Source organism: Labrus mixtus, chromosome 12 (assembly GCF_963584025.1).
Source record: "Labrus mixtus chromosome 12, fLabMix1.1, whole genome shotgun sequence".
Lineage (NCBI taxonomy): Eukaryota > Metazoa > Chordata > Actinopteri > Labriformes > Labridae > Labrus > Labrus mixtus.
Genome location: NC_083623.1, coordinates 23,025,303 through 23,037,474, shown reverse-complemented (window position 1 = coordinate 23,037,474; position 12,172 = coordinate 23,025,303).

The following is a 12,172-nucleotide window of genomic DNA, read 5'->3' as shown; positions in this document are numbered from 1 at the left end:
TTTTAAGTTCATGTTTTAACCTTCGTTCAAAAGTTCTTGTTTTAATTTAAAAATAAAAGTAGATTTTAATGCAAACGGGCAGTGAAGTAACATTCGCTTAAGACTATTTTAAGATTGTGGTTAATCACTTAATTTTAACAGTTATTCTGGATTAATCATATTTTAATCAAATGTTGACATTCAATTATTTCCCATAAAAGAGATCAAGGCCTGGAGCATTTCCGTTTAAGGCTGAACTTGTAGCATTTCTGTATTTGCTGTTGTTTTCTGACTATGTGTGTTTTTAACTTGATGCTTATGCAGTTGTTTTGCTTATTTGCAGCGTGTCTGTGTCTTTGCAGCGCGTTTCAGCCTTTGCATTTATTTTGGGAGTTTGCGTTTGCTTTTAAATGTGCAACGTTTCTGAATATGCTGCGCGTTTTTCTAAATGTTCGTCGTTTCATCAGTTGCTGAGCGCGTGACCCCTACCGGCCACCGTAGTTACTTCTAATGGTCACTTTACATCGCAGCTTCTATCATCAGTGTGTGAATGTGTGTGAAAAGTGCTTTGAATAGTCTGAAGACTAGAAAAGCGCTAGACAAGCTCAAGTCCATTTACTTTGTCTGGTTTCCCTCCATTTTGATTACCATGATTGTCTTCACCTGTGTCATTAGTCTCACCTGTGTCTGATTACCCCTTTGTCTATTTAGTTGGATTGTTCCTTCCCTCTTCTTGTCAGTTTGTCTTATGTCTCAAGGAATGTCTACCTACCTGTGTTATTCTTGCTGCTTGGCTCCTTGTTTTCCATTTTGATCTTTGTTTTATCCATGTTTTGTTTAACTCTGCATTTGGGTTCCACTCCTTGTTTTTCCTGAACATGACAGTGACTATATCAGGCTTTATTATATTTATATTTGTTGTAATTATATGAAAAGAGAACAATCCCCTACAGTCAGATCTTAATTTTTAAAGCAGTCTGATACAAAAAACATTTAAAACCACACAAAGACAACATGACTGCTGACTTTAAAATTCAAATATTCTTCAAGCTTGATTAATTCCAAAGATCACATGAATAGGTCACACTTCATTGTCTTCTTTTATTTCACTCCTCATGTGAGAAATCCATTTAACATTATTGTTTGTGATCATCCACGCTGAAAATGATTCTTCAGAATATATAATTGGATTTAAAAGCAGTGATGCTAAAAGATTTGTGTTTCGAACATGGAGCTCAAACAGAGAATGTTTCCTTGGAGACATGTTGGATTTCTGTTTGGGGAGGTCGGGATATTTATTCTTCAGAGGTCAGACATATTTGTATTCATCCTGACGGCTCACGGGTGAGGGGGAAAGACCGCAGCAGCCATGCATCAGTGTGGAAATTGAACCAACGAGAAGATTGCATGTTGTGTTTTAGTCGTTTTACAATTTGAGCACAACATGTCGTCCATAGATTTAGATCTTCAGTTTTTAGAAAAAAGACAGCTCTCTGAGTTTGTTTGTCTACGTTTTCAGCTACAGACTACAGGAGGTTGTTACATAACTTAAAATAAAGTTCTGATTGTTGTCATCCGTAACCAGCTGATACCTCCATGACAAGGTGAGATGAGACGTCGTGTTTGAAACAGTTACCATATACAGTAAAATATCAACACGTTTCTATGTCAAAGCCCACGAAAAAAAATCCTAAATATATATTTTAATAGACTGAATTCACTTCCTGTTTGTACACTGGATGATTTGCGTTGCGAACTCTGCGGGCTGACCCAAATAGATGCAAAGCTTTGTTGGATCTCAGAGAGATTACACAAGGATTTTAATTCATTTTTTTGGTTTTATTCTACAACGTTAGTTAAAGTGGAGGATGTGTGCAGTTAACTAACAAGCCCTGTGGGAAACACTGGACTTTCCCTAAATGTTACATTAGTAAATTGCACACACTGTGGACACCTATTCTTGTATCACACTTGGTGTAATAACACATATACATATCAACATATACACAGTTTGACAGCAATAACTTTAAGTGCTTGTCTCACAATCTGATCCAAAATGAACACACTGTTGTAGATCCTCTTGATCTTTGATGATCCCCTATCAGCCTTCCTGCATGACATATTCTGAATGTGTGCACAGTTAGATTTAATCTTCCACGTAGAATAAACACCTAAATGATACGATTCATAATATTCAAGAATAACAGGGGTTTGTTTAAGATTTATTTTGAGGCTTTTAATGCCTTTATTTTAGAGAGATGAGAGTATATAGAGTCAGAAACCTGATAGAGAGAGAGATTAGGGAACGACATGCGGGAAATGAGCCACCGGATTTGAATCTCAAGGACATGGGGCGCGCGGACTAACCACTAGGCCACCGGCATCCCCAGAATGAAGGTGTTTGTATTTTTGCTTTCACATAAATAAAATCCACTTTTCTTTCAGTCTAATCACCTTAACAAACATTTGAAGATCATCGCTAGGAGAAACAGTTTACCTTCTCACCTGGATGTGTCAAGAGACAACAAACTGATTTCATCAGTGTCTTCATATCTAATTATCACCTCCATATTCATCACGCCACATTTGATGGATGACTGAAATTTATGGCGATATCACCGGACCCTCTCGAGGTTTTCAAACAACTAAAAAAAAAACCTGATGAGGGTGAACATCAGAGGAGAGGACAACCTCAATCTTCACAAGATGAAATTATGCAAAGTTAAACGAGGATCTGCATAATGTGTTTTTAAAAAGAGGCTTCCGTGCCCACTGCTGATTAAAATAATCAGTTTCAATATCTGTAGCCTCTCCCGAGGCATTGTGGGTAGGCGAGGAGAGACGCGGAGGGTGGTGTTTTATGACCATTAGGAATATCGGACATTTGAGGTGGAGGTGAGAAAAGCCGAATAGATTCTTGCAGTCATCAAATGTATCTCCTCTGCACCCTTCATTCCTCCTCCTGCTCTTCCTCCTTCTGTGCAGCCCAGGCCGGATTATTCCCCATCTGAGAGACTCAAACTTTCTTCAAGGTCAAGGATGTTGTTATGAAACATGACGTCTCTGCGCTGTGTGGGTTACTAATGACGAACACCGGGCTGCTTCACAGATCCTTCAGAGACAAAGGAGACAACTCACTGCAGGTTCATCCAGTCTCTAATGACAGAGCTGAGCTGGATACAGAATACCTGCGAGTCAATTCACAATGTTCACCTGAACTCAGTCACAACCTGGTGAATGAACAATGCTCGGATACAAATCTATCAGAATGGAACCAAATACAAAAACATTAGCAGGGGATATGCGGAGCCTGTAACTCATGTCATTTACTGACATTTCTAATTGAAAATGTTGTGCGCTGCATGATAACCACCCTGTCTTGGGGGGCAGGAATTAATCACTAGCAGGAAAATGGGCAGAAAAAGCCACGCAAACATTCTTGACTAACTAACAAATCGCACCAAATTACTGAGATTCCGATTTGGATAAGATTACTATTATCAGAGGATCACTGTGTGCGCTGAAGTCAAGCCATTCGGAACTGCAAAATCCCACAGTTTGTCGAGTGTCCGCTTGAGGCTGGCTGCTGAAGTACAGAAGTCACATACACATCCGTTCAAAAAGCCTGTTTTTACAGCAGAAATTTTACAGCCTGGTACAAAAAAACTAAATAGGTCTGATTGGCTCATGTCTCAATAGGGGGGTGACGTTTTTGATATTACATCCATTCAGATTTTGTGAAAGATAAGTGTTGGTCACTAAATGCGTGTAGCTGACCTGATCGACAGGTGGGTGCTATGTAACAGTTTATTGAGAGGCTTAAAACCCGCCTCAGCTCCAGCTCTTAGCCTGTCGTTAGGCTGACGGAAAGTTAGGGTGAGACAGCATTTCCTGCATGGAGACGCCATGAGACTCCAAAAGCCCCCTGCAGGAATAGAGTGCCTACTTTAGTTGATAGAATTTGATTTGCCAAAAAGAGTTACTGGATGCCAGCCATCATAATTTGTTTTAACAACCTCAACATTTATTAAGGCACCTAATTTAGACATTCTCATATTGTACTTTAATATCACCAAGTACAGATAACTGTCACAGGTTGCAGTATGAAATTTGTCTTGTGGCATGTCTGCTTTTCATTCAGCTACTCTGATACGACTTCTACTACTACTGCTCAGTATGAATGAAGGCAATAAGGAAGGCAAAAGGTCCATAAAAACCTTATTAAATCCTCGAGTGCCACTTTGACTAAAAACCTGATCGCACCAGAGACCCTTTTTTAACGTAGTCAGATTCTATAATTTATCATCCTCTCAGACCGAGACATTTATCATCAGTATCTGTTAAACATTTCCACTTTCTCCTGGGAGAATCAATTCACCAGACGAGCTCATCTGCTCCCACATGGCCCTTTGCCACTGTCGGTTCTGTCGGACCGCTCCGCACTCCGTATTAAAAATCAATGCAGTTCTATTTTCGCTGAAGGGAATGAAAAGCTAATCTGTCAGGGCTGTGGAGAACAGTGGTGACAGCAGTTTTCAGGTTAAAGATGTGATAGAGTGACCCCAAAGTCAACCATTGTCCAACGAGGCTGACAAACTTCAACACACCTCGACCCTCTTAATCTGCTCTGAGGCAGGTAATTAAAGCACGTCAGTTATAGGCATTCAGGGTCATTCAGACTGTGGTGTGAAAACACAAAATGAATGCTTCTTGGAGCCTAATACGCGGAACAAAAGTATCCCTCAGAGCTGGTGGAAAATGACTCCCCTCTGGTTGTAGAAGGTACTCATGGTATCCATGGTGTGAAGAAATCAGCGGAGCATGAGCCTCAGAGCTACGAGGTTCAAACAGGGTCAGCAGTGTTTGACCTGAGCGACACTGCCTGGGTCGCCTTGACACACCATAGCTTTAAATGCAATTCTATAGAGGATATGGAGGCAAATATAACATTACAGCGGTCATAGAGTACAGGTATTATCAGACAGTTCGTTCTGGGAGAGGATAATTGAACTGTGAAATGGTGCGAGGCTTCAGTTAATAAGAATCTGTCCTCTCAGTGCTCAGTCATGGAGGAAGCTTTTAGCATTGATAGTGAGGTCTGAGCTCCGGGCTTTTCTTAAACAACACTCACATATAAAAGGACATGATGAGCAAAAGCCATGAGTCACTGTGGTCGGACACAACAAAGATGGCTGCAGGCCTGACAGAATTAGCCAGTCAATCACGTGGTCAATATAAAGTGTCAAAACTGCCTCACAGCTTGTAACGGTCACAGTATCTCTGAAGGGTTGGTTCCAAATTAAAATCATCAATAATCAAATTGAAAAGAGCAAATGTTTAATTTCTACAGGCTAAAAGTTCACATTTTCAGTTTTTTGGAATAATTAACATTTATTTAGGGCATGTGTGACGAGTGACGCCAGTCATGTAACCCAACAACTGACTCATTTGCAAGTTTTTTTTTTTTCATTTTGTGATGTCCTCTCTTATTATGGACTAGAAATAGACCAAGCCAACATGCAGCCAACCAATGATTGTGGACTTGTGTTTTGTAGCTCAAAGTCCTAAAGTCAATATTGTGTTTTTTTCTGGAGCCATTAGTGACTATTATTGGATGGATTGGTTATATCAGCCAATGCTAGCGCTTGCTTGGTCGGCAAGGTGGATTAATACATCTCAGTTACTGAGAAATACATTTGAAAACTTTGCAAAAAGGCCTTTTAACAAAATGTAGTAATTGAAAAAGTTGAGTCACATATATGGGAGCGTTTATGAGAAGTGAAGCCAGCACTGTGACGCCTCTCGTTTGATTGTTTAACTGTTATAAAACCTCAGGTTTTGTATTTCAGCTGTTGACATGTTGAGTTTTGTTTGAGTCAGAGGTCACCATATTTGGATGCTTCTATCCTTGTTGACCAGTCAATCAAAAGTTAGCCCTGCCTTATGTCCTCCCTTTCTGGTTTCTTTAAATCACACCCAAGTTTTCACCAATCTAAATTTACTCAATGAACATCATTCTGTGCTGAAAAAGACTTGAAACTTGAGATTAGGTTCATAAAGGGAAATGTTTACTAATGGAATAAATCTACTCAGAAGTAGGGTCATTTTATCATGAACTTTTTTAAAGTCAGTTTTTTAAAGTCAGTTGTTAAACTCTACTGCTTTTGCAAGCAGTAGAGTTTAATGCAAGGATGCTGGAGTCATCATGAGACAGATTTAATCTGTCATTGCACTCAAAGATATTGTAAGTCAATATTCTTGGGGTATATCATGCCTTTTTCACCTTTTCCTGGAAATGTATTTAATAATGACATTATTTGCCTGATGCAGTGTGATATCACCTTTTTTTATTAACCCCACACCCCTGTTAAACACCACTGATTTAAAATTGCATTCACACATTTTGTAACACAATCTGTCTCTTTTTGATTTGCATACACACCTAAGTTAAGGTAACCCTGCTGACATAATGAGGGGTGTCTATTCTGAATTCAGGATCCTTCTTCCAGAGCTTGTAAGACCTTTCAGCCGTCTCACTCGTTCTCCCCATGAGAAAATGTAGTTTCTTCTTAATCCCTTTAGTCTTTGACCGCCAACTGTATGGATGTAAACAATAATACGCTGAAGAACCCAGCTGTCATTAAATGACTGTACGTAAAGACATTTTTAATCCACTGACCTCTGCATTATGAGCCCAGCACAGTCTGTCAGACCTCCATGGGACTCAGACCCACAGTGCTCGGATTAGAGTGTCCACTGTGGCTTTACATTTGATAAACCGAGAAACACAATGGGTCATCCAACTTATACAACCACACAGGTCATCGTTCTTACACTCTCATTCAAGCCTCTAGAGTTTCTTGAATATGTTTACCCAACGATGTCAGGCAGCAGATCCTCACCCTTGTTTAACTTTGTGAAACAGTCAAAGTTTGGCACCAAAACTATATTAAATCAAATCAAACTTAACTATGTTTTTCGGAGACAATAAATGTTTCTTAAAAAAGGAGTTAATGCTAGCTTTTGTTTCTATCAGGAAACTGGATTTCTACTGGGGCAAGAGTGAGAAATCCACATTTTTAATGTTGAGTATATTTCTTATGGAAAATATGTGCTGGAGTTTAAAACCAATACCAATAATGAAAGAAAATAAAAGTAGAATTATTTTTAACAAAAATTAATGACTGCATTATAGGAAATACACAGATTGCTAGAAAAATTAGGAATCAAGGAAGTAGGAAATGTGTAACTTTCAACTTACTGAAGATGTGTTTTAAAAGTAAATGTCCTGTAACGACTGTGCTGTAGGGTTTCAAATAGTTGCATGAACCCTGCTGTGTTTCCGTACATCAGAGCAGTGTGTGAAGTGTTGCAGCATGATTAGCTGTCGTGGAAAGACGTGCAGATGAATAAACATGACTCAGCAGTTTAGCTAAAGAACAGAGGTGAGAGCTACATGCATATTCATCCGATGCTGGTGACCCATCGACAGCCGCATCACGTCCCCGTGTGTTTTCAGAGCTGATGCATAATGTGATTTTTCCACAGCTGTCTCACCTCAACTCATCACTTCTACCTTTAACCGTTAATTTCACCTAAAAACAGAACAGGAAGACAGAGAAAACAGAAAGTGGCCTAAAGGCAAAACATATTAATTATCAAATGTTTGGAGAGGATCTACTTCTTGTTCCGCCAACATATGTGTCTGTCAGAAACTTAACAATCTAAACCTGTCAAGTGAGCCACAAAAACAACCCGTTTTTAGTGGACACACTATGATACATCAAGAATTATATTGCACACATTACATCCTGTTTGCTACTGCAGGATGGAAAAAATTATCTGGAGCAATACCAAAACCTTTAAGTATAATTAAGTCGATGAAATCAGTCATGTGAAAGACAGTGCCCAGGATTAAATTTACTTTTATCGCTCTTCAAACTTCCTCTGAGCATTTAAAAAACAGAAATTTAGCCTTTAAGGTGAAGAATAGTGAGTCTTCTCCCCATCAGATATTCCATTGAGTCACATCAGTGAATGCATTAAAATGTCCCCTCCTTTTGTTTGTTACATCCACTTTAATGTTTAATACCAGAGGGCACTTTATGGCTTTTATAAAGAGGGTGCATTACAGAATATTTCCCTGAATGTAGGCGTGAGAGGCTGCACGTTCACTTCTCTACTTGCTCCTGTGTTTGCAGCCACACCTCTTGTTTCTCTGTGTCCCACTCGTCCAGGTTGCATGTCCTCATGAGTCCTCCATGAGACGGACTGCGGGTTTAGCCGAGCGTTTTGGATTCCCGTGCTTGGTTGAGTACCGTAGTGCGGGCCGGGATGTGTCTGTGAGCGAGCAGTGATTCATGTGCACTGACTGATGTACTGTAGCATGCAGATAATCTGAGATTAGGACTGACTCAGGGGAAAACATCGGGGCAGCAGAGCGTAATTATGGCTTTTCTGCACTGAGCAGTGAGCTCCTCAGCTGCTGATTCTCATGAGTTCATACTCAGAGCTATTATCACTCATTCATGACATCTATGCTACCTGCTCTCTGCACAGCCGTCCATCTCTGTCTGCTTTGGATCTGTTTCAGAGAATGGACAGAGACAGGCTAAAACTGTTAATCAGGGCTAACCTGTTTCTCCTTCTGCTCTTTGGGGGGCGCTACAGAGCTCACCTAAACAACAAGAACACCATTAAAAACAAATGGGGTCTTTATGATCTCAATAGTTATTAACTAGTAGAAGACATTGTGTTTCACTAATTTTGCTAAGTACCAACAAAACTGCTTACAAGCCAACTTGTGTGCACAACTACCTTCAAATCTGCATCATAAATCTAACCTGTATAAGACTCTGTCTGTTCTTGGGGTCTCCCAGAGTGAAAGTGGGTTTAAACTGTCTTCCTGTGTGGTGATTTCCATTGTGTTCATCAAAGTCCACAACAGTCCGTTTGTGCAGCTGTGTAGCTCTTGTAGTAACGTCTGTTTTTATCACATGGAGTTTGTAATCGTGCTAGCTATCTGTATGTTAATTGAGCCCTGAGCCTATAGTAATGTTGATAGTTGTAAAGTACAGATCCAAAGCCTGCAAGTCTCTCTGTCTATCTCCTCTGGTCACTTGTTGTCTTGAATTGAGGAGTCAATCAAATCATTACTCCACAAGGTAAACCACATGTTAAGGTGGTTACTACTGAAAACTACATTTGGAACATTTCATTTGTTATCTAGTCGACTGGAGAAGTACCTCTGATGTCGATGTTTCTGACTAGTTAAATATTGAGGCCAAAAAGAACTGTATGTAAAGCCGTTCAATATGATTGGTGTCAAAAGTCAGTTTTGGTCTCTGACATCATTAGCTTAGAATTTCAGCACTGACTTATTAAAAAATATTAACTAGTTATCTTGTAAAATAGTTCCTAGTTAAGTAATGAACCTAAACTCTGTTTATGAGTTAACGAGTAAGCACCAAACTGTCTAGTAGTTAAACTAGTTCAATTCCATTTAGACTTTCAGGTGAACTAGTGAAAGACATTGTGTCATCCTAATGAAGTAGTTAGCAACAAAATATTGCACTGGTAGGTAGGTAGGTAATTTATTGATCACGGAGGAAATTCAAAGCATCCAATGGTGGCTTACAAACACACACGACATGAAACATTTGTTACATTTAACAATACCTGTTACCCTCTTCCTGCATGTGTATATCATCTGCAGAAACATTTAAAAGAAACTCTACAGAGTTCAAAATAAAACATGTACAATTTCAAAATTAGACAACCATCAATCCATTATCTGTGATGCTTCTTGATCCCTGCTGTCAGTGGATGAGAGTTGAGGTACACCCTGGACTGAAAATTAGACATGACAACAAAATGTATTTTTTTGTAATAAGAATAAGGAATAAGAATAAAAACCTGTGTAAGATTTAAATCACATATTTAAATTAAACCTGTGTGAACCTCTGTTTTTTTTGTATTTTGAACTACACTAGTAAAATAATTAGGTAAAATGCCCTAACTTGTGTTATCAGTGGACATTTTTGCATCTACTAAATTAGTTAAAAAGTGACTCCTTTTGAACCTGAATTATTCACTTGTAAAGTCAAACAGACCCTTATTAGTATGACTAGTGGACATTCAGGCTCTTATCAGTGTGCATCTTAACATTTTAAGCCTTGCTTGTTAGCTTGTAAGGCCTAAAGCTCTTCCATTAGTATAATGTATGGATATTTTGTCCTTACTAGTTAACATCTGAGATTTTTCGCTGACTGAGTGAACTAAGGCTTTCAGTTTAAAAAAACCACACTGAATTTGTGTGTGGAATAAATGCTTAAAGGGTTTTCCATAAATGACATGAATAATTCCACTTTTACTGCACTCTTTTCTACCCCTTAGTCTGTCTGTCCTTCCAAACAAGTAATGAAAGTGAGGACTTTTTCCACCTCTTCTCCGCTGGCTGAATAAAGTCTGAGCTTCGTTCTTTGATGACTCAAACTTAAAAAACGCCTCTGGGCAGGATGACCTGGGTGTCTCTGAAAACCCTGCAGCAAAGTCACCTTAACACAGCAGAGACACTCACTACAGCTGTAGAGAAAACACCTAGCTGGCGGCTCGCCTGCAGCTCTGTCCTCCACCGTTACATCGTTAATAAAGAGAGTGTGAACACAGTGTCAGACGGTGAGTTTAGAGAAACACTAATTGTCTGGTCACTGATCAGCAGCTCCGGTCTAAAGGTCACTGTGAGCTGTGGTGCGGTTAACTTCTACATACCCCGGCTCTTTTGTCTCTGTATCGTGGAGCAGCATCAGTATTTCGGCGGTGTGTGTTTCCTCTGCAGCAGAAGCGATCAGAGGTTTAGTTGAAGCACGCGGCCCAAGGGCTCGACGGCTCGGCTCTCGGCTGCACGCCAGTAAAGGTCAGCCCACCGAGCTGCAGCAGCCAGCGGAGCGAGCGAGCGAGCGGCTGAACAGGATGAAGCAGACCAAGCCAATCACCCTCAGGGCATGTGTGTGTGTGTGGGCCACGACTCTGTTTGCTTATGTGTGTGAGGGAGAGCGTTTTTTTTGTGGGGGGGGGGGGTGGAGGAATTATTTGGCACGATCCTGTTTTCAATTGCGCCAAACTAAAACTATCATAGCTGGAGACGTCATTCTTTTTGCAACAGAGACTTAAAGCTTCCGTCTGTTGGATCATCATGTTGGGCTGCTCTGTTACATTGAGTGTAAAAAGTGACAATGATTTGGCAGCTTTGATCTATTCACAGGACATTGACTGCATAACTCAACGTAAATAACACTCAGAATGTGCAGATTTTCTTTTCTTTTCATTTAAAGACACTCAATGAAAAAACATCATGATACACAAAACACCCTCAGTACACACTCAGGAGTAGTTGTGGTGCTTGTATGAAGTTTGAAAAGTCTGAACTTTCAGAGCTCTGTGACAGGAACTAGTCATCCTTCAAGCCGAAATTGACTTTTAAATGTGATTGCAGCCACAAGATCTGAACAAAGTCCCATTAAATGAACACATCACAGCTCTATCAATACTCACTTACAGACAAACAACAAATTCTCTCTCGGTGCAATTTGTCTCCTGGAGTTTCGGAATTTATTGAATAATAAAGCTTGTGTCTAAAGCTTTCAGGGATGAATTTCTGCAGCTCGTTTACTTGTTGTTGTATTTGTTTTGTGTAACAATTCAAAACCAGAGAAAAGTCCAGGACACAAAAAGCAGGTTGTAAGAAAAAAGTTATTTACTTAACAGTTTGTTGGTGTTACACAAGAAGACAGTCAGCGAGGGCAGTAAAATCCAAGAAGGGCAAATCCAAAATCCAAAAATCCAATCAATGGTCAAAACCAGTGAAGCAAACACAAGGTAAATAAGGCTGGAAAGCATGAACACTAGGGTAACGATGGCAATCTGGTGGAAACACAGGGGTATACATACAGGTCAGACTAATTGGAGATGAGACACAGGTGTGTTGGAACAAAAGGCGGGAAACAGAACAATGGCAGGAAGTCCGATTAGAAATCATATACAAGCAGCAGACAACAAAAATAAAACAGGAAGTGAACATAAAACAGAAGAAAACAAAATGTTGACTAACGGAATATCACAGTTTTGTGCTTTTTAAAAACACAAGTTCGGAATTTGCTGCATGTTTTTCCTTATGTAGGTTGTTTCAGCCGCT